Consider the following 21,150-nt stretch of genomic DNA (forward strand, 5'->3'; position numbering starts at 1 on the left):
CAGCCCAACACTGGAGACCCTTCATATGTGTTAGAAGAATGTGTTACCAAGTGACCTTTAGGTAAAGAAAAAGATGACTGATACCACCTTTCAATTCTGGGTGTATTTGACATGTGCTATGGCCAAGCAGCGGCAGAACTCCTGCTCACCAACTGGCTACATTAAACACTCAGTTTTACTGAGGATTCTCTGTACTATCTCCACTGCCAAAAAAATGAGACCAAACTGCTGCCAAAATACAGAAAATGGGTGAAGTTTGATCGTATGAGGCTATAAGGATCCATTCTCCCTTTACCTTAAAGCTTTCAGAGGCAGAGCCAGGGAGTGCAATCATGCTGTGGCACAGATTTCAGAAAAGACCTATGCACAGCTTTCTGCCATGAGAGCTCAATAGATCTAGCAGTTTCTGCTGCCATGCCTGTTTTGTGGAGGAGATCCTCCACTCTTTGCAGTTTTCATGTGCACTTCTCCCATAGACATCCCCCTGCGTTACACAGCTAGTGAGCTAGAAAATGCAATCCAAAACCACCTGTTTGTCTTTTGTTGCAAAGAAGGGTCACACTTTTCCACAAGCAAAGGAGCAAGATGGATGTGGTTTCAGCCACTCACTACCTCATTGTGCAGTGACCGCTCTCTCCTGAAACCCTCATCTTCCAGCACTTTTACCCTTCCATGCTCATGCTGATAACATCAACTCCTCTACCTTTCCTCCACCAGCTTGGAACATCAAAAGGCTGACTAGAAAATGTCAATGCAAATCTAGCTGCATGCTCTCTCTTTTCAAGAGAATGACATAAGCAAATATTTCATAGTCCAGGCCTGAATTACTTTACAAATAATTACACCTACCTCTGATACTTTTCTGGGATCAGTGCACTGAAATTTCTGCAGTTAACAGCTGCATTACCCTAAAGCATTCATTATAGAACCCTTTCTGCTACCAAGAAGCAGAAGCAAATAAATTTTCTCAAGATAGAACATGCATGCATTTCATTCCCATCATGCACTATCGAGAAGTCTCTGAGCAGCAGATGGGGCTTGCAGGCTTCTCCTTGTAGCGACTAGATTTTACATCACTAAATATAGTTATTTCCCCATCTGTTTCCCCTCTACCATCATCAGCTCCTGCTTAATCTCCACAGACTCAAAGTATAAAGGTGCAGTCTTGATTTTTCTTCACACAACCAACATATTTGCATCATTCCTAAGATTTTTGAACATATCTTCACTTTGTCTCTCTAAGTCAGCACTTTGCCAATGCTATAAAAGTTTGGAACAGCTATATTTGACACTGAACTCTACAGTTATAAACTGAACTAAGACTGTCACTATAAAGGAGATACAGAGTTACTCTAGCAGGTTTCTATAGGACAGATAACAATGCAGTGGAATGAGGATTGAAAGTACTTTTACATAGCACAAAGAAGCAGTAAAACATAGACCTAGGCAACCTACTCAGTTCCCTCAGCTTAACCAAAAGATGTGAGAAGAACAGACTCTACAAAGCAAATATCTTGGCAGATTCCAGGAAATTAATATGGAGACAACAGCATAAACTGAAGTGCATTCATTGTATTTACACACAAACACACAGATACTTTATATGTGTTTGAGTAAGCGCCTGCGCTGCCTCTACACCAATGCACACAGCCTGGGGAATAAGCAGAAGGAACTGGAGATGTGGGTGCGGATGTGGGGCTACAACCTCATTGTGGTCACAGAGATGTGGTAGGACAGCTGCCATGACTGGAGCACAGCCATGGAGAGTTATGTATTGTTCAGGAAGGACAGACTGACAAGGTGTGGAGGTGGAGTTGCTCTCTATGTGAGGGAGCAATTAATGTGTACTGAACTGTGCCTGGGTGGGGATGAGGAGAGAGTACAGTGCCTATGGGTAAAAATTATTGGGCAGGGCAAGGCAGGTGATATTGTTGTAGGAGTCTGCTACAGGCCACCTGATCAGGAGGAGGATGTGAATGAGGCTTTCTACAAACAGCTGAGAGCTGCCTCATGATCACAATCCCTGGTCCTCATGGGGGACTTCAACCACCCTGATACTTGCTGGGATAGCCACACAGCCAAGCACACGAAGTCCAGGAGGTTCCTATGGATTGCTGATGACAATCCTCAGCAAGTTCGCTGATGACACCAAACTGGGAGGACTGGCTGATGGAGCACTCTGCCATTCAGCAGCATCTTGACTGGCTTGAGAGCTGGGCCGAGAGGAACCTCATAAGATTCAACAAGGTCAAGTGCAGAATCCTGCATCTGGGAAGGAACAACCCCCTGCACCAGTACAGGCTGGGGGATTGAACTGCTGGAGAGCAGCTCTGCAGAGAGAGACCTGGGAGTCCTGATTGGTAACAAGCTAAATATGAGCCAGCAATGTGCCCTCGTGGCCAAGAAGGCCAATGGCATCCTGGGATGCATCAAGAAGAGTGTGGCCAGCAGGTCAAGGGAGGTTCTTCTCCCCCTCTACTCTGCCCTGGTGAGGCCTCATCTGGAGTCCTGTGTCCAGTTCTGGGCTCCTCAGCTCAAGAGGGACAGAGAACTTCTGGAGAGAGTCCAGTGCAGGGTCACCAAGATAGTTAGGGGACTGGAACATCTTTCATACAAGGAAAGGCTGTGGGAACTGGGGCTGTTTAGTCTAGAGGAGAGGGGGGATCTTGTTAATATTTACAAATATCTAATTGGTTGGTGTCAGGAGGTTGGGACATCCCTTTTTTCTATATTAGCTAGCAACAGGACAAGGGTTAATAGGATGAAGCTGGAACACAAAAAGTTCTACTTAAATATAAGAAAAAACCTATTACATTGTGAGGGTGACAGAGCAGTGAACAGGCTGCCCAGAGGGGTTGTGGAGTCTCCTTCCTTGGAGGTCTTCAAGACTTGTCTGGGTATGTTCCTATGCGACCTGATCTAGGTGAACCTGCTTCTGCAGGGAGGTTGGACTAGATGATCTGTAAAAGTCCCTTCCAACCCCTACCATTCTATGATTCTATGATTCCCAGCAAAAATAAGGGTGGTTGAAGTTCCCCATGAGGACGAGGGATTGTGATCGTGAGGCAGCTCTCAGCTGTTCATGGATGAGGCCTTCTATGAACCAACGAGGAGGTGTGTGCTGCTCTCATCAGTTCCACAGTATTTCCATTAAAATGCAAAAATATCTGACAACAATGACTTACAAAAAAAGGATGAGAACAATGGCTCACAAGAAAGGGTGATAGGGACCACTGTTGTACAGTATTTGGGCACTACTAGTTTAGTGGGATACTCATGAAGTTGGGTTAATGTTTTATGCATATATCCATACATATAATCACATGAATATCTTATAAAGGTGCTCATCCCCACTAAGTGTTGGGCACTCTTCTAGCTGCCTAAGACCATATGCCAGCTCCAGACAAGGATTTCTGAAGGCAAGCAACATCTGATAAGAGTGACAAGAGCTAGTTCTGAGAATTGTTTTGTTTCCTTGACAGTTCATATGTTACAGATTTTGTAAGGAGACACAATGCATGAGGCAAAGCTTAAACTCCAGAGATAACTTCTCCCATCCCTTGCATTTTTCAGCATGTCTTGGATAAAAACCACAAATGAACATAAATAAGTACAAAAGAATAACAAATCAAGAGAACACAAGTGTCTTTAAACCCCTGAAGACTACTGTAAAGTTTTAGTTCTTTCACACCATACTCTGGGCCCATTGCATTTTGCCTCAAGATACTCTGTGTCTCAGCTGTTGAAAGAAAAGCAGTTGCCAAAAGGCAAGAAAAGCAAGGGGAAAATGTCAGGCTGACGTTGTCTAGCTCAGAGAGCATTGACTTCAGTGCAGCACACTTCGACACTCTCTTCTATCTTTAACACTGGTTTCTGGGTGATGCCAGAAATATGGAGACCACCAAACAAACTTTGCCCCCTCCTGACAATTTTGTTAAGAAAGACGCTACAAAAATTTCACTCATAGCTATGGATCTCTGGTTTTTCACACACAATTATGCCTCTAATCACTCCTAATGCTGCATCTTATGCTTCACAGTTTATGCAACAGTAAGAGGGAGCAAGATAATAAGGCACCACCTCAAAAACTTGGCAGAAGAAAAAAAAAAGGTTTCTAATGCTTAATTATCTGCAACAGGTTGTTGCCTACTGCTTTTTTCAACTCCAGTCCCACTCAGTGCAAGTAATAGATGTCCTTTCTTCACCATTTATTCGGTCCTCTGGAAACGTTATAGCTCCTTTGACAACTGTAATCCACAAATTGCCCAGAAGAAACTGGCAGTATTGGGATCAACACAAAACTCAGATCTGAACAAATCTGATCTCACAAAGCTCAGATCAACATCTCTTTGCTTTTCCTTAGGTGTCAGACGCACAAGGAAGTTGGAGTAGATGCTGCTGCAGAATTTGTCACAGCTGACCCACAACATATCCATCCCTGTGCTGCTTACCCACCCTGTATGTCAGAGCAAGGAGGGAGTACATGGAGTCTGGAGTCCCTACCACATCACCTATTTACCATACTTGCCCATTCTCTCCACTTCTGTGCCAAAACCATGCTCATTACCTTTTGAAAGCTACCATATTTTAATACAAGAGGAAGACAGCCATATAGGAATTTCCATACCTGGCTTTTAATCCAGGGTCATTTGTACCTGATCCTATATATCACTTGAGCTGACAAGGAGCATCTTGTCACAGCTTCAGGGGAACTTCTGCTTGTCATTTTGAGGATAGGATACAATGAGCAAAGGCAGCAGTGCCAGGTATTACCTGTCTGCGGTCCCTGGCCTGGCACTGCTGACACCATGCTGGCATGCAATCAACCACCAGAAGTAAAGCTGAGCTCACAGAAGGGCAGGGCTTTCTGTTCCCTCCTGAAGACGCTGTGGTACTTAACACAATGCTTTATGTTTCTTTAATTATTCCACTACCAGTACAAGAGCTGGCTACAACTCACTTTGAGCTCCAGTGGCACTGGAGCAGTTCTGGCAAGGCACTAAAAAAGAGCATCAAGTTTTATCACCTGATTCATGCCAGAGAAAAACATCTACAGCTACAGTCTCTCTCCTCAGTAATTTTTTTTCCAGTTGTTTTCTCCTCCAGCTGTCACACAGCGAAACACAGCCCATGACATGATCCCTCCTGGTTGTATCCTCTCCCTGCCTGCACCAGAGATGGTGGCACTGCATGCTGGAATAGCCCACAATGGGAGAAGGTGGTTAACAGGTACATCATCACTGTTGGTTTGTTGTGGGTTTTAGGTTTTATTTTTTCTTCTCCCATGAAGCTCTTCCCAAGGAAGTAGCATTTGTTAAGGAGAGGGAAAATTGCACCTGTTTTGTGCAACACAACAAACACCAGTATTGCCTGGGAAGGTGTCGCAAGGGAAATAGTAGACCAGAAGGCAGCACAAGCTTTCATATATAGCACTTCTGCTTTTCTGCCAGTATTTTCACTGCCTTTCTCATGTTAAAGTGCCCCATGAAAGAGAATTCATAAAGGATTTCTCAGTACTGCATCAGAGGAGAAAAATATAACATTACACTCTCTGCATCTCTGTTTTTTGGAAGGTATGCTAAAAGGTAAACCTGCACAAAAAGTCTGTATCAATAACTTTCCTCTCTGTCAAGTGTTTCCTATACTTGCAGGAAGCAAAGCAGGCTTTTAAGAAAAGTGATTATTGCCCTGCAGTGGTTTGTGCTAACTTGGGGGATACAGGACTCACATGAATGGTCTGCTGAAAATGAGTTTGCTGCTTTCAGTTTGTTCCTTAAGGCCTGATGGGAAGTCCTCCTTGCCCACCTATCTGAGAAGAGTTGAAAACTCCTCCAAAGATAATGAGGGAAACAATAGGAAGCTGCATAGATGTGGCAAGACCCACAGCAAGTTACTTCATTGTAAGATCAACTATGTCAGGACACCCTACAGCGCTCTTGCTGTATTGTTGTCATGACTAGGTATTGACTGTCATCAGCTCTGTGTCAGCTCAATGCTGAATGCCTCTGAAGGCTTCTTCTGCCTATAAGCTAAAGCTTGCTGTGCTACTAACTGTTGCCAAGCATTTGTCTTGTTCTGTAAATCTGCATAGTCAACAATCCATTATTTGATGTATCAGTATTTAATGTACTAAAAGACAAAATAAACAAATATTTAAACTCCATGCAACAAAGAAATCCCTATAATGCTAAACATCACTGTAATATACATAAAATAATGGTAATTAATTTTTTTTGTTCCCCCACATATGTGATGACATTGAACATGGAACAGCAAATCCAGGTACCTCCTGCACTTGTGTCAGCACCAATTGCCATGATTATATTTTATGTAAGGATGACTAGTAAATTCCCAGAGTCACAGAAAACAAAGTGTTGAAAAGCAAATGTATAAGTTTGGAGGGACCAAAAGATGACTTAAGAACTATTACTTTACGCATTTCCTTTTTCTTCTTTTACGAGGAAGTGTGGTGATAATGCTGCTCATTAATATTGCAGAAGCACTGCTAGCAAAGAGGAAATAGAAATAGTTTCTTTATGAACTGTAAGACAGTCCTCATTCTGTCAGCACCTATTTCTCAATGAAAATGTGGGGGTGATAAATCCTTTGAAAATCTCTTCCCCAGAGAAGGAGGGTGGAAGCAGGACCCCTACTGCATTACTCTTCTACACGCATGCAATTTAACCACACTGGAGTGACGTTGGAATGGGAACACATTTTCTCCATCACGTCAAATCTGTCAAATGTATTTAGATGCAAACCCCTTTATAAACACTGGACTGTACCTTACTACCTTTGGAAGACTATCATGGGGCCTCTTAATTTGCAAACAAGAGGTACATCTTTTGGTTTAACCAGCCTTACACAGGAACCAGAACTTCAACAAGGAAGATAGAAGATTTCTCTGTAGGAGGTCTGAACACAGCTCCTACGTGCTCTCATGGCTCTCAACCTGTAGAGACAGCTTGTCAAATGATATATATATATTCAGTATAAAAATTCCCTTTAATTTTCTATGTAAAAACCAGATATCCTTCCTGTGCCACAAAGTACTGCAGTTAAAAGCCCTAGTGACTTATATCATCTTTGAGGATATTCAAATGTTAGACTTCATTGTTTCTGAGCAGTTCATTGTGCACACTCTGTTTCCACTGAGCCATTAACTGACTTCTTTTTCCCTCTCTGTAACTAGTCTCTTTACCAATTGGTCACCCTGATTATCAACTTAGGATGTTTTTCCCTTCTTTTTGGAGCCTGGGGAACGAGGGATGTAAGTAATGTGGGGAGTTTCACTTGCTCCTTCTCGTTGTCCTAAGGTCTCTGATGGCTTCCAGCAGTGCTGTACCTCCTGCTGTACTGGTGGACAGTTCTAGGACAGTAGCAGGGAAGCAGTCAGACCACATGTTTGGAAACAAAATACCTCCATCTCACCTCTGTCCATCACATCTAATCACAACTCTCCCTTCCCTCCTTACAGTCTTCACAGAAGCAACGGTTTCTCACTATCTACAGTGGCTGGCACAACACATACCCAGTCTCACACAGCCCCTGTAGATCTAATTAATCATTTTTTTCTCACTGAACTTCACATCAATATGAGTCTAATGTAGATCAAAAGAGAAAGTCAGCCTCCAAGAGGCCAAAATGAGAAATATCCCATTTTGTTGCTCAGGTGACATACAGCAGGCTAACATGGAAAAAGTGACGGTAAAAGTATGCACTGTAAAAATAAAACAAATACATACATAACATATACTCCATCTGCCAGGTTGAGAAAAGATACAGAGGGCCAGATATGTTGCAGCAATAAATGGATATGAATTTTTCAGCATTTGACGATGACTGGGCAGATGACATTCCTGTTTGCTGATTCCTGAATTTGGAACAATGACAGCCTCAGAGGGATTACCCCTGAAGTTTCCAGTAACAGAAAACTACAAACACTTTGCTGGACTATTTAGAACATGCAGCAACTAGACTAAATACCCAAATACAAAAAAAACCCCAAACCCAAATCCTGAAAAGTACAAAGTACTGGTTACTTGTAGGCCTAAGAGCCAGGGGCACGGGTGTCCCTGCATCCTTTTCAGTGAGAGGAAAAGTGAAATAGGGAACAGTACCAGCCCAGTTGCAGACTACATCTGATATGAGACAGAAGATGGAGAGGGACAGCAGGTGAGACATTCTAAAAAGCAGAGCAGCTTGCAAGCCTGTGTGCATTGAACGCTTCACCCAAAGGAACAAATTCCCTAGCCTTCATTTAATTCAACGAGGACATATTTAATTATTACAAGGCATTCTGGGGGGAGAAGGAGGAAGAGGGAGCAACATGAGCACATGCTCACAACTTGGAAGCCAGTATTTGTAATGCTAGCAATTAAATATATCAATGTCCAGAAATACCATGTTTGGATGGCAGTCATCATTAACAGGCACATTGGAATTATTGCTCAGTTCTAATTATCAACTGCTTTGGAAAAGATGAACATCAGTCTACCTAATAGAACTGATTTCACATGCATTATCACTAAGTACAGCAGAGATGTAAGCTTCTTGAGCCTTTTCCTTTGACAAATAGACATAATTTGACAATTTAGATTCAGTCCATACTTACCTGGGCTACGGTTCAACATGAAATCTTTTACTGTCTTTCGACTGTCTGAAACACCAGTTAACAAAAGGAATCTATTATGGGGTGTTGGAGGAAATGAAATCAGAAAGTCTTCTCTTGCTGAAGAGAGGTTCTGAATGCTCAGTGCTATCACTGAATTCACTCTGGGCCATATCAGTACCATAAGTTGGCAATTACATCAGCTTTTGTGATGACAGTCTTTTCAGATGAGAAATTCAAGAATAATAGTCGACCTAATTGTTTCTGTAAAACATTTATCTCCAGTAAATTTATTTTTTGTAATCTTAAGCATATAGCAACATCTGAAAGCAGATTTAGTCATTCATGAAAGACAAATCCAAAACAGTTTAGACCCCAAAAGTCCTTCACATGAGAGATTTTCCTCTAATGACTGTCAAGAAAAGAGGCACCTTTACTGTCCTCTCCTAAGTCACCTGAGGATGTGGATAGGGGAAGTTTATACTACTCCTGACAGCTTTAGTATTACCTAGAAAAGTCAGTCAGCAAAACTGTAAGATTGCTGTGGAAAAGAACATAATGAGGAAGGGGAGTGGACAGCCTGAAAAATCTCTGAAACATCTCTGACTAAATGAGAGATGGAGAAATGAGTACATGAGGGGAAAAAAGCATCATGAATGACTTTGCCAGGGAACAATATGACAACAGCAGCAAATGAGGCAGCTCTGCTAAGGAAAACAAGGCATCCCAAAAGCAAGGCAACCTGCTTGCTTCCCTTTTTTGTCCTTTTCTACCACCCCACTTATTTCAACTGAAAAGTAAACCCAGAAAATAGGCACTTAACTTGTCATGTGAATAAAACATCAGTCCAACTCTTTCAAGTATTCTGTGAACATTTTCAGGCCATTTGCTTATGCTGAACTATGCAAAACAGAGCTCTAAAGGCAAGCTGGGAGAGTCTTTGTGTTGTGAAATAGCATAGACTTATGAGGGCTTGCTATAAAACTGCATCCCAGTGCTGGCTGAGCAGCAAGGCGAGTAGCAAGGCAAGCAGCCTGTGACAAGCTGCTAGCTGACATGTTAGGAAGGCCTTGGCCTGGAGCTGCAGGCTGAAGCAAAGTCAGGTCTCTACAGGTCATCTCTGTGCAGATCTGCAAGCTTTGGATTTCCAGATTGGGTCACAGGATTACTCTGTAAGCTGAAAAGTGAGATACTCTTGTGTGCATGTTTCCCAGTGTGTTTGTAACCAGGGTGACTTTGGATGTTCAAACAGGGATGTCTTGTACACATTTTTAGGTGGAAGTGGCAAGAGTGAATGCTCAATACTGAAATACCACTTCTTTCAAAGTATCAAGGGGACACTCAGAGCTGAGACACTGCTTACAGCAGCCATGCCTGAAAACTTTCCTTTCTACAGTCCTTACCAGTGATTTGGGCTGAAACACAGAGGGGCTTTTGCCATTTCAGAATGTGAAAGTTGGTAAAACTCTAAAAATACAAATCTTCAGATTAGACCTGTGAGACCTCTTTGAGCTTTACAGCTGTAATACTTGGACAGGGATGACTCCATACTTTCTTTTCCTGCACTTTGCTTTGTTCCTTTGTACACAATTTTACTAATATGTAAAAGGCAAGATTCTTACAGCTTAAAAGGACAATCTTTAAATAAGTCTTATTTTGAGGGAGTAGAGAGGGTAACGTGAAGACAGTTTTGGGTACCATGCACTGCTCCAGGCCACCTCCTAACCTTTTTAAACACTCATTATTTTTTCCATAGCCTATTTCAGTAGTAAATTTCCTTCTTCTGGAATGGCACCCTGTGGGACTTGACAGGTTGCAGCAAGCCCTTCAGAGAGTCTCCTCCTGCCCTTGCATTCTCTCTGTACCCCAACACATTCCTGCCTTGGGGAAGTGCCTCTGACAGGCTATTAAAAGCTAGGATGTACTACAGGCCTAGAATATGTTAACATCCCCATATGCTTCCCCCCCATTATGTTTTTTTCTGTCTTTATCATTCACACCTCAGGACAGTCACCCGCTTCCTGTGGTTTCCACATTTTCCTCCTGACAATGAATAAAGGTAGAGAGTTTTCAGCTACAGGGCTAAGTCAAACCCTTGTCTTAAATACCTGCTCTTTTACTATATTTCAACAGGCAGCCCCTGTTCTCCGTATCATTATGTGAGAGAGATCCCAAAGGTAGGTTTGTCACTTCTCTATTGCTCTAAATCTGCAGTCAGTGCCCCATGACAGCCACCTTCGTTGCTTTCACGGAAGAAAATGCTTTTGGTTTTCTGAAGCTGATCCTCATCCATGCCACATTTCACATCTCAACTGGAGTTGACTCTTCCTTTCCCACCTATTCCCCTTCTCATGGCCATCACTGTTCCTCTCACCACAGTCACTGTGGCTCAGGGCTCTGCCTCTGACCTCCTCCATCCCTTATTGGCCACAGGCAATGCTTTGTAGCATTTTCATTCCCATACAAATCTTCTCACATGGATGAGTACTCTCCACACATAGCCATGTGGCACTTGTGGCCTTTACTCAAGATGGCTATGACTTTGCAGGTGGATCCGCTCACACTTGTAACTGTTGCCAGGCTTTCCTATGAGAAAGATCATATGGATGAAGCTGCCTCTGCCTTGCCAGATGTTCAAGGTTTTCTGTTTGTCTGGCTTCTTGTGCCCAGACAGCAAGTCCCCCAACCAAGTAGATTTCTGATACCAGAATGATCCAAGCATGCCTTATACCAAATTGAGAATGTGGCAATACAAAGCACTGCAAAAGAAAGCTTACATTTCTGTGTGGAAAACTGCAAGTTTACAGTCTTTCTCCCCTTCATAAAAGTGCTTGCACTCACACCTATCTGTAGTAAAAAATTCTGATGGCTCAGGTACATTTAAGTTCAGAAACATGTCAAGACATATGTAGTCTTGAAAAAGCTGCTGAACCCATACTACTGCAGTACTTGACACTTGGCAAGTAACTATGGAGAGAAGACCCAGCACTTAGATGGATAATTCAAGGTTATTGCAGCTTTGTTGCTCTGCTGCCAAAGTGGTGGAAAAGAGAAAAATTGAGCACAGAAGTGACCATTCAGTGTTGCTTGAGGTGAGAACAAACAAGAAAATGCTGTAATGTGTGATATATTATCAGTTTGTGCTCAGCTTTCTTCTGAATTGCAGTGTCCACCAGAATGATAATATATTGCACTGATACACCACTGGAGGACCACAAGGCATTTTGCAGCCAGTAAACTATGAAGTTATATGAATATGTTTTTTGTCAATTATCCCCTTCTCCAGGCAAAATTTGTTGTTGTTATCCTGCTGGGCTCTGTAGTGGTTTATGTATACAACAAATATGACCCTGGATTTATGTAAAGGAACCCAAGCAAGAACACAGAGTGGAAAAGTAAGAGTTCTGGGAATATAATTTCTAAGATTAGCTTTACTCTAAACAAATGTTGTGCCTGTGGGCCCATCCTTGCACCTCTCCTAGTTGTTTGCTGTTATAAATTATACTTTACACCACAGTACCTTTGGAATGTGAACTCAGTCCCCATGATTTCAGCAGAGGCATCAGGATGCTCCTGGTTGATCATCTGAGCCACTGTAGTGGGTCTGGGATCTTAGTGATTTTCCACAGCAGCTCTTGCTGTGCTGTGCTTACTGTTGGTATCAATATTATGACTACCGCTCGCACAGCATCAGGGCTGTCCCTCCAGCATTCCTTCCCCCACCTTCTGACCATGGCCAGAAGAGCTGACCCAGGCCGACCAAGGAGATATTCCATACCATATGACGTCAGCTCAGTAATATAAACTGGGGGAGAGGAGCAGGAAGGGGAGGCAAGATTCATTTCTGGCCTTCCCAAAGCAACCGCTACGCGTACTGAAGCCCTGCTTCTCGGGAGGTGGCCAGACATCGCTGCTGATGGGAAGTACAGAGTAACAGCTTATCTGCTTTTGCTTTGCTTCCCGCGCACACGGCTTTGCTGCTTATTTATTAAACTGCTTTTATCTCAACCCACGAGACTCCCATCTTATTTTCTCCCCTTCCCTGGCTTGCTGAGGAGGTGGGGGATAGAGCAGTGTTGGGCACCTCGCATCCAGCCAGGGTCAAATTACCACAGCCACACAGCTTGGTTACTTGGAGTAGCAGAGCATTGGGCTGATGATCAGTTCCTTCTTTGGTACATAAGTGAGAATGACAATGATCTTCTGGACATGAACACAATGCTGCTATTTATTACTATCATCTACTTGGTTTGCAAGCACACAGAGAAAGATCCAAATGTGATTTTTTTTTTAAACTTTATTTCCTTTCTCAGTGTGTAAAAGGTGAGACCCAGATCAAACCACATCAGCAGGGAATACCACAAGCAGCACACAAAAAGAGCATTCACGTACACCACAACTGCTGTTAACAATCCCTTAAAATAGTTGCAACATCTCTGAACCAAGATACAACCCCATTGGGAAGCACTTTCAGACAGTAAGGAGTTTTAAGTAAACCAACATTTTCACTTTCACTTTTAGTACAGCACATATAGCAGACTTTTCACTAAGGAGCACTCATCTTCTTCACCACTGTTCAAGCAATTCTCTTTTGTCCCTGCATAGCAGAAATGTCCATTTTCTATGTCAGCATCCCCGATTTAGCAACTCCATTTCTGTTTCCCAGTTAGGAAAAGAAAACTAATGTGCAGAAAACAGCTAAATGGATAAAATTCTCCAAACTGCCTGGTCTTTTAGGTCTCTTCCAGAGCTCTGAGATCTAAAAGGTTTAACATTACTCAGGTCAGGGTCCTAGAGTATGATTCAGTAAAGAAGGTGAGGGAGCTGAGCTTGTTTTGTCAGGCAGAAACAAATCTGGGGTGCTCTAGTAGCAGCTTATAAATATTTTAAAGGAATTACAAAGAACCTTTGCTATCAACTGTGGGTATTATAAGGGGCCAATGGCCATGCATTGTACCTTGGGGGATTCAGGCCAGACAAAAGGCAAACCTATGCAGAGGATGATGCAGCCCTGGATGGACTCACCAGGCAGGTTTTCAAGACTTATTTGAACAAAAGCAAGGCTGCCCTGATGTAGTGTTGGGACCAATCCTGCTCCAAGGGGAATGCCAGATTCAGTAATCCTTCTACAAGCCAAACTTTTCAAATCTTTCGGGGTTTCCTTACTGAAAAGCTCAAGTACTCCCAAGTACATCAGTGCTTTTTAAAACTCTACCCAGCAACTTAAACCAGCTTTTACTGTGGATCTTAATGAATGTCAGAAGAAAAACAAGAAACACGGACCAGCGCTGTTTATTGTACCAGCTACTGGCAACAATCTCACAGCAGATTTTTGCACCACAGAGCTGTTGAATCCAAGAAGATCAGGTCTAGGAGCAACTTCCTGAGAAGCCTAGCTTGATTTTCTTCTCCAAATACAATCATTTCTAAGATCAGTATCTGGTGAGCAAAATGGCATATGCTGCATGACAGAGGCATCCTGCTTCTGATCCTGGCTCCAGTCATTGCCTTTTTCAAAAAATATAGCCAGTGCCCCTGTCCACAAGGAAATAGCAGGCTGTCTTGTTGCCTGTCTGGATCTCAGATGTAAAATTCAGATTGACAGAAGCAGTGAAACTGTCTCAGAGGAAGCACAGAGCAAGGAAGAAAGGGAATCGGGGGGTAAGAAGGAAGCAACTGGTAGACTGTGAAGTGAGGAAGTTCGATTATGAAAGTAGGTTTCTTGATTCTTGTGATAAAAATCTGTTAGACTATTTCACAGAAGTATATCACTTGTCACAATGACAAACAAATGATATTGTCATCCCTTGAGGCCATTTGACTTCATCACACAGCTTGACAGCTATACGATTCTGAAGACAAAACTTGTCAATAGTCATCATTGTAATTCACAGGTAATTTCTCCAGAAATAGGAAAGAAATAGTTTAGTGAAAGTTCACAACAAAATTAGGAGACAGACACTACCACATATCCCTGTATTTCTGGTTATTATCTTAAATAATATCACAAACCAGTAATTAAACAGAATTTTGAAAATTATTTAAAATAAAATGAAGTAACAATTACCCTTCATTACTTTGATAAGTAAAAAAAAGAGTAGAAAAATTGTAAGAAATATTCATAGTTGTTGGTTTTGGGTTTTGGGTCTTTTTTCTTATCTTCTGGAAATTTAAATTCCCACTGTCACTGCCAGGAATTTCCCATATTCTGGGCTAAATTCAAGTGATCTGTAGTATGTTAAAATGGCATTTTCAGTCTTAAGGACAGAAAAAAGCCCTCATGTACCTTCAGATCACTGTACTTGAAGACAAACAACTTTGCAGTTCAGTACAATCTACTGTTTCTCATGTGTCTTCCATCAGCTATCATGGCCAGTCTTTCGTGTCTTCAAAGTAGCACATTCACAGTTTTTCCCAATGCCTGCAAGTAAGGTGATGTTGCTTTACATTTCTAGTTTTTATAATAACAAAATATCTCCTCAGAGCTATATTTTGACTTGGAACAATGGAGTAATCAAACTCTCCACAATCACACTGTTGATGTGTAGAAATTAATTTACACAGCAAGAAACAACACTGGAATTACTACTGTGAACTGGATCATAGGATGCTAGATGTAATATTGCTGGGATTTTTCAGTATTGTACCCCAAGGCCACCAATCTCCTTGCATTGTTTTATAGAATTCATACTTTGAAGTCAGAAATACCAATCTACTTGTTCTTGTTGGGTCAGAAAACTCCACTTGAAAACCTGGTCAGTCGTAACAGTTCATTGTCCAAAGCAATCTATTCCGTCAGACAGCATCAGTCTGCTGCTCTCAAAAGACAAAACACTAACTGTGGAGCAGGCATAGTCTGTTGAGACTATTCACATCATTCATGGCAATTTATATGCAGTAAGTATTAGGTAGTAGACAGAAAATTATAAGCCGTACTCCACCTGAGTAGCAAGACAGTGTGAAATCCAGTTACACCAAAGCAACATCTTAAGCCCGAGTACTTATTGTTTCAGATACACCAGGTAGTGGAATTCATTGTAATTGACCTATTCCAGAATTTCATATTGAGTAGCTGGGCAGAAAGTCTGACTTGATGTCAGTTGGGGGTATATGCTGTCATTACAGTATAAAATATCTGAAATTTTAAGATACTATTTTTCAGAATTACTTGAAATCCTCTTACTCTCCTTCATTCCCGTCTTTTGGGAGTTTATTCAATTAATTCATTTTGTATATTACAATTGCATCCAGGGCATCTTCCATCCTGATTACCGCGAGTATTCTTGCCACTTTACAGACATAGACTAAGACTGTATTCCAAATTTTTCACTGTTTTTCAGGGTTTTTTTAATCAGGAGTCAGTAGCTGATGTAATAATAGATGTTTCTGACATTCCTTTTCCTTAGCCTTTCATAAGTTAGGCAGTGGGAGACAGAGCATTCTGAGATCTGGGAGTTTTGGTGGTTAGTAAGGGGCAAGAGTGCTGTGGCAAGCAACAAAAAATTGCATGATCACTTAAAATCTTCCTGAGGGAGAGCAGATTTCCAGAGAAAAGCTGCTTGCTTGAAAAGACACACAGATGTTCAGGCTGAGATTATGGAGGCAATTTTTTTCCATGATTGCTTCTGTCCAGGGACCAGTGCATATAGCATAAATGAACAAGCTGTACATGTTAAAATGTTCACAGTCATGACCCAAAATTTCAAGCAGGAAGTTGAATTAACACCCAGTCCCTCACCTCCAGTATCCCTTCTGTACAGAAGCTTCTTCAGGAAAGCATTTATGGTTTTGGCTATTGATTCTGCATCTTTGTTATGAAACACATTTCAACTTCTACCCATCAAAATCCTAGTAGTGTAGAGAGGCTAGTTATCACACATTACAGATAGTCATACTAGAGACAAATGAGTATGCACTCTGTCAAGCTACTGTCTCATACTGTCTCACTTGGCCTCTCCAGACACACTAAAGATGTCTCTCAAAGTAGGGATGCTTTTATTATTGGGGATCCTAAGTAGAAGAAGAGGGGAGATATTTCACAAGGGAAAGAAGTTTATGCAAAATTGGATTCCTAGTAAAATAGCTAAAAAATTTATTAGCAAAAAAAAGGCCTAAAACTTCACCATTTAGTCTTTTATAGGGTTTCTTTTAAAACCCTTATAGAAGGTAGAGATTAATTTTTATGATAGTGTCAAGTTGCTCATTAAATGCTGCAGATTAACATCACAGTGAGTGAGATGAAAGACAGTGTTGGGCAATATCAGATGCTGTGTTTCTCAGTGTTGCATTTTCCAAAGTGTTGAACCTTTTTCTGGATATAAAAGCTATTTATCACTTCGTATATGGTAAAAATTAAAGAGCTGGAAACAGTGTTGTTTCTTTGATTATCCCCAATGCCTCATTAACAGGATGGCTCTGGGCAAGTGATTCACTTTTGGGCCATCTGCAACGCTATAATAAAAACACAGATAACATAGACACTTTTCCAGAACTGCAGCAGTCTCAGTCATGTGACAACTGAGATATTGCCCTTGATTTCATTGTGTACTCATGAGCTACACAGGAAGTTAATATCATGCACTGTCGCCTATTCCATGCTCTTTGTGAATAGCAGTTGAATGAACAGCATGCTCCACATGAAGGAAATTTCAGTCACACATGAAAAAGAAGCCTGCTATCTCAATGCACTTTAGATGCAATGTGGTTTAGGAGAAGTAATATGAAGCAGTAGTTCTCTATTGTCAAACAATGACATGGAGGTGCTACATGAAACTGAAGCAAATCTTCAGTTCTTCTACATGAAACTGCAAGTTGGAAAATCATAGTTTGCTTTAGGAACAAGAGAATTGTCACTTGAGTAAGAATCTGAAATTTGTTTCATGATGCAGTATAACTTCTGATGTCATTTGCAGGATGGAACAATTTAACAGTGTGAATGAATATGAAACAACATGAATATGAACTTCACATTGATTGCAGCTAGGTCATTCCTACAAACCTCAGTTGACAGTCATGCTAAAGGACTTTCAGACATCAGTCAATACTTAAATTAGTGCCTTTGAAAGCATCAGGATAGCAGTATTACCGATGTCTGTGATTTTACTGAGAATTTCACCATATTCTCTACAGGTTCTGAAGGTACATAAGTAGATGAGAAACTCAGTTTTCACAAAGAAGAAATAAAGCTAGACTTCCTAGCTATGTTAGAGAAGTGAAATACACAGAAGAGCTGCAAAACCAAAAGCTCTGAAAGTGGAGAGAAAACTGTGCTGTATGTTTTAAGGTATCCGGTGATTCTGTGGGCTCAGATGTTCTGGCAAGACTGAGAGTGAAAGGGAATTTTGAATGTGACAGTATGTGAAATAAGAACCAACAAAGAAGGACTCCACAATCTGGCTTAGATTCTCAGACCTCCAAAAGTCTCCTGGAGACATAAAAACCACTGTGAAAATCATCTGGCATGAAGCCTAGCATACTTTTGGAGGGGAAAACATTACAGTATAAAGCTGTAATAATGTGCTTTTGCTGGAACCTAAACCCACTGGGCTTGTGGTCTCCAATGCTGCTGATTTCATCCTGGGTGTTAGCTTAACTTGTTTACTTTGCAAGCAAAAGAAAATTCTCAGATTAAAAAAAATCCTATTTAAGGAAGTGACAACATCATCATTAAAAAAAAAAAAAAAACCCTTAACTGGATACTGTCTGGTTTGTCGTATAAAATATCCACTCAGAAATACACAGCTTAGAAAAACAGAGTTCTCTGAACTGACCACAATGTGAATGCTGCTAGGGTTGGTGTATAATATATCCAAGCTACCCACAATACTCCAGGTTGTCTTCTCCTTCTTGAGGCTGTCTCAAGGTTACTGTGCCTCACCTTACCACCAATTTAATTTTGTCATCCATCCATCTGCCTGAAGCAAAACTTCTCAGCTATTGGCTTCTCTATCATTCCTCATACTTGCCTCTGTCCCTATTTTTGGCCAAATAACAAGTGTATTTAGGATAGTATTCAAAACTGTGTGAGGAGACCAAGAGCTCCCTCATAGGGATAGAAAGCCAAATGACAGGGAAGCCAGATGGGCCAAGTATTCGAGGTGGAGAACATGATGTATTTATTTAATCTGGCATGCATGCCCCAGTACAACCCCTCAAGGTAAATTTATTGCTATGATGGGACTTGCATCACCCAATTTACTTTAATAGATTGACAGAAAGTAAGAATTTCAGGTTTTACTTCAAGAAGTTTCTTGGCCTTATATGTGTGCATAACTATAAACGTGGAGTACACCCAAAAGACTCAAATAAAATACAAAAGGACTAAAAACGTATACATAATTATATCATGGCACTTAGTGCTATTGCAAAGTTCTCTAGTCTAGAAAATCTCCATACATTCAAGAAATTCTAAATCATTGATTTAATTAAGTCACATCACAGTCAAGACTTTTGCCAAAGCACAACCTCCTTCATGAAGAACTTGGCTTGGCCTTTCTCTAGAGTGTATTAAAGAATACTCTCTTTTCCACCCACCACCTATTGCACAAGTCATGGATCAAATTTGTCCCTAGCGCAATCTTAGTAATGTGGGACAAAATCCACTTTGGAGGCACATGAAGGAAGGTAATCCATCTGTACTTTCTTTCACTAATATTGTAGTCTTACCTAATGTAACTATTTAATATACAAGTGATGCTTACACTAAGTACCTAATATGGCTGGCTTGTGCCTCTACCCCTGTAGGAAGCACTGAGGCATTATCCTGTAGATGGCAATATAGCCCACCGATCTCTACTCTTGCTGACAACAGTGAGTGTGTGAGAAGATATCTAAATTAGTACCCAGACTATGTCAGCGTGAAAACATGTAAGCTCTTGAAAATAGCTGACATGGTCAACCTATTAGTCCATGAAGCAGCAGAGGCAGAATTATTGCTGCTCCGTACTCTTGTCTCTATTTCTGCTTAAGTACATGTTGCAAACCCACCTGTGCAGAGACATCTTTACTTTTTATGTGAATAGTACACAGTGAGTGCAGTGAGTAGCTGGAGTGTGGTATAAGCTTCCAGGTACACAATATAACACTAAAAGCTCAGCCATATCACATAAAAGTCATCAAGAGATTGGAATTAATTATTAAATTATTAAATAAATGACTGGATAAGAAACATATGGATATTTATGCACTCATCTGCTTGTTTGAGTATATCTAAAAGCACTGAAAGTTAAAGATGAGCAAATCAACATGAACTTTGCAGTTAATGGAGTTCTGACAGCATGAGTAGGAGTCCTGATGCCTACTATGGAACAAAGAATGTGCTGAGGAATACAAAACCATGCAGTCAGGTAGCTTGTCTCATGATAGGAGTGAGGCAACCAGAATTGGTATGAGCTAATGGTACCAGACCTCTTTCTGAGATGATATCAGCCTTGGAAGTGTTACCTGGACCATAAAAGACTGTACCAGATGTATGGTGATGGACTGCTTACCAATCTTGTTCTTTGTTTAGTTATTCCTGAAGTGTACAGCATAGCTACCCACAGTCCTGTCAAATTTGCATGCTGATGCTTCTAGAAGTCATGACTATCCCAAAATGCCTGGAATGATGCACATGTGCCACCAAGGCTTAGGCTGAACACAGCACAACCAAGCAATGTCCCCAGCTTGGATCAGAAAACCCCTCCATACAACGTGCAGGCAGAAGAGCTGCCAGAAACCTGTTCATAGGGCACGGTGATGGCCCAGTCTGACTGGAGGCTAGAGTTAACCCACTGAACACATATGGGGTTTCAGGTTGTCAGCCCAAGGTAACCTGCAGAGCCTGTGCCATACTGCTGAGGCCATCTCCTGGCCAAATCATTAACTAGCCATGGTTTAGCGAAAAGGGTCTGGCAAGAAGTAGGTGTACACCTATCTCCTTCCTGTAGGCTTGGAAACCATGAGAAAGTTGGCCATGGGGAGCAACCAGCAAAAGACCAAAGTATGCACGTACAGAGACACTTCCTAGCCCCTCTCTATCTGCCCCATTAAAAGAGCTGAACAATGAAGCTTTGGAGAAATTTTGTTGTTGTTGTTCCTTTCTCAAATGGCCTTTTAATGTTCTTTTCTTACATATTCATCATAGATGTAGTCACAGGATGCAACTAGCCAGAAGTGAAGCTGTCCCATGTTGGAAAACAACGTACTGCCCCCTTCTCTCATTGACATCCAACACTCTTTGAAGGAGCTCTGAACTTGAGCGCTTCCTGTGGACAAAGAGAAATGCACAGTGCAACCAACCAGCGCTGTGACCTGGAGCCAGATGTTAGCGTACTGGCTCTCCCAGAGAGTAGAGAGCCAGACAGTGGATGAATTAACAGGGCAAACAAATCAGTGTGCACCTCTAAGTGTAGCTACTTAGTCAATGTAAAATCTAAATTACCAGACAATGAAGCACCCTGACAATGTGACAGAAGCTAAGAAAAGTCAAAGCATCTAAACATTCTGTTTTTAAGAGTTCATGTTGACGAGTCACTTACATTTCTCAGTCAGTTGTACTG

The sequence above is a fragment of the Colius striatus genome, chromosome Z, assembly GCF_028858725.1.
Source record: "Colius striatus isolate bColStr4 chromosome Z, bColStr4.1.hap1, whole genome shotgun sequence".
Lineage (NCBI taxonomy): Eukaryota > Metazoa > Chordata > Aves > Coliiformes > Coliidae > Colius > Colius striatus.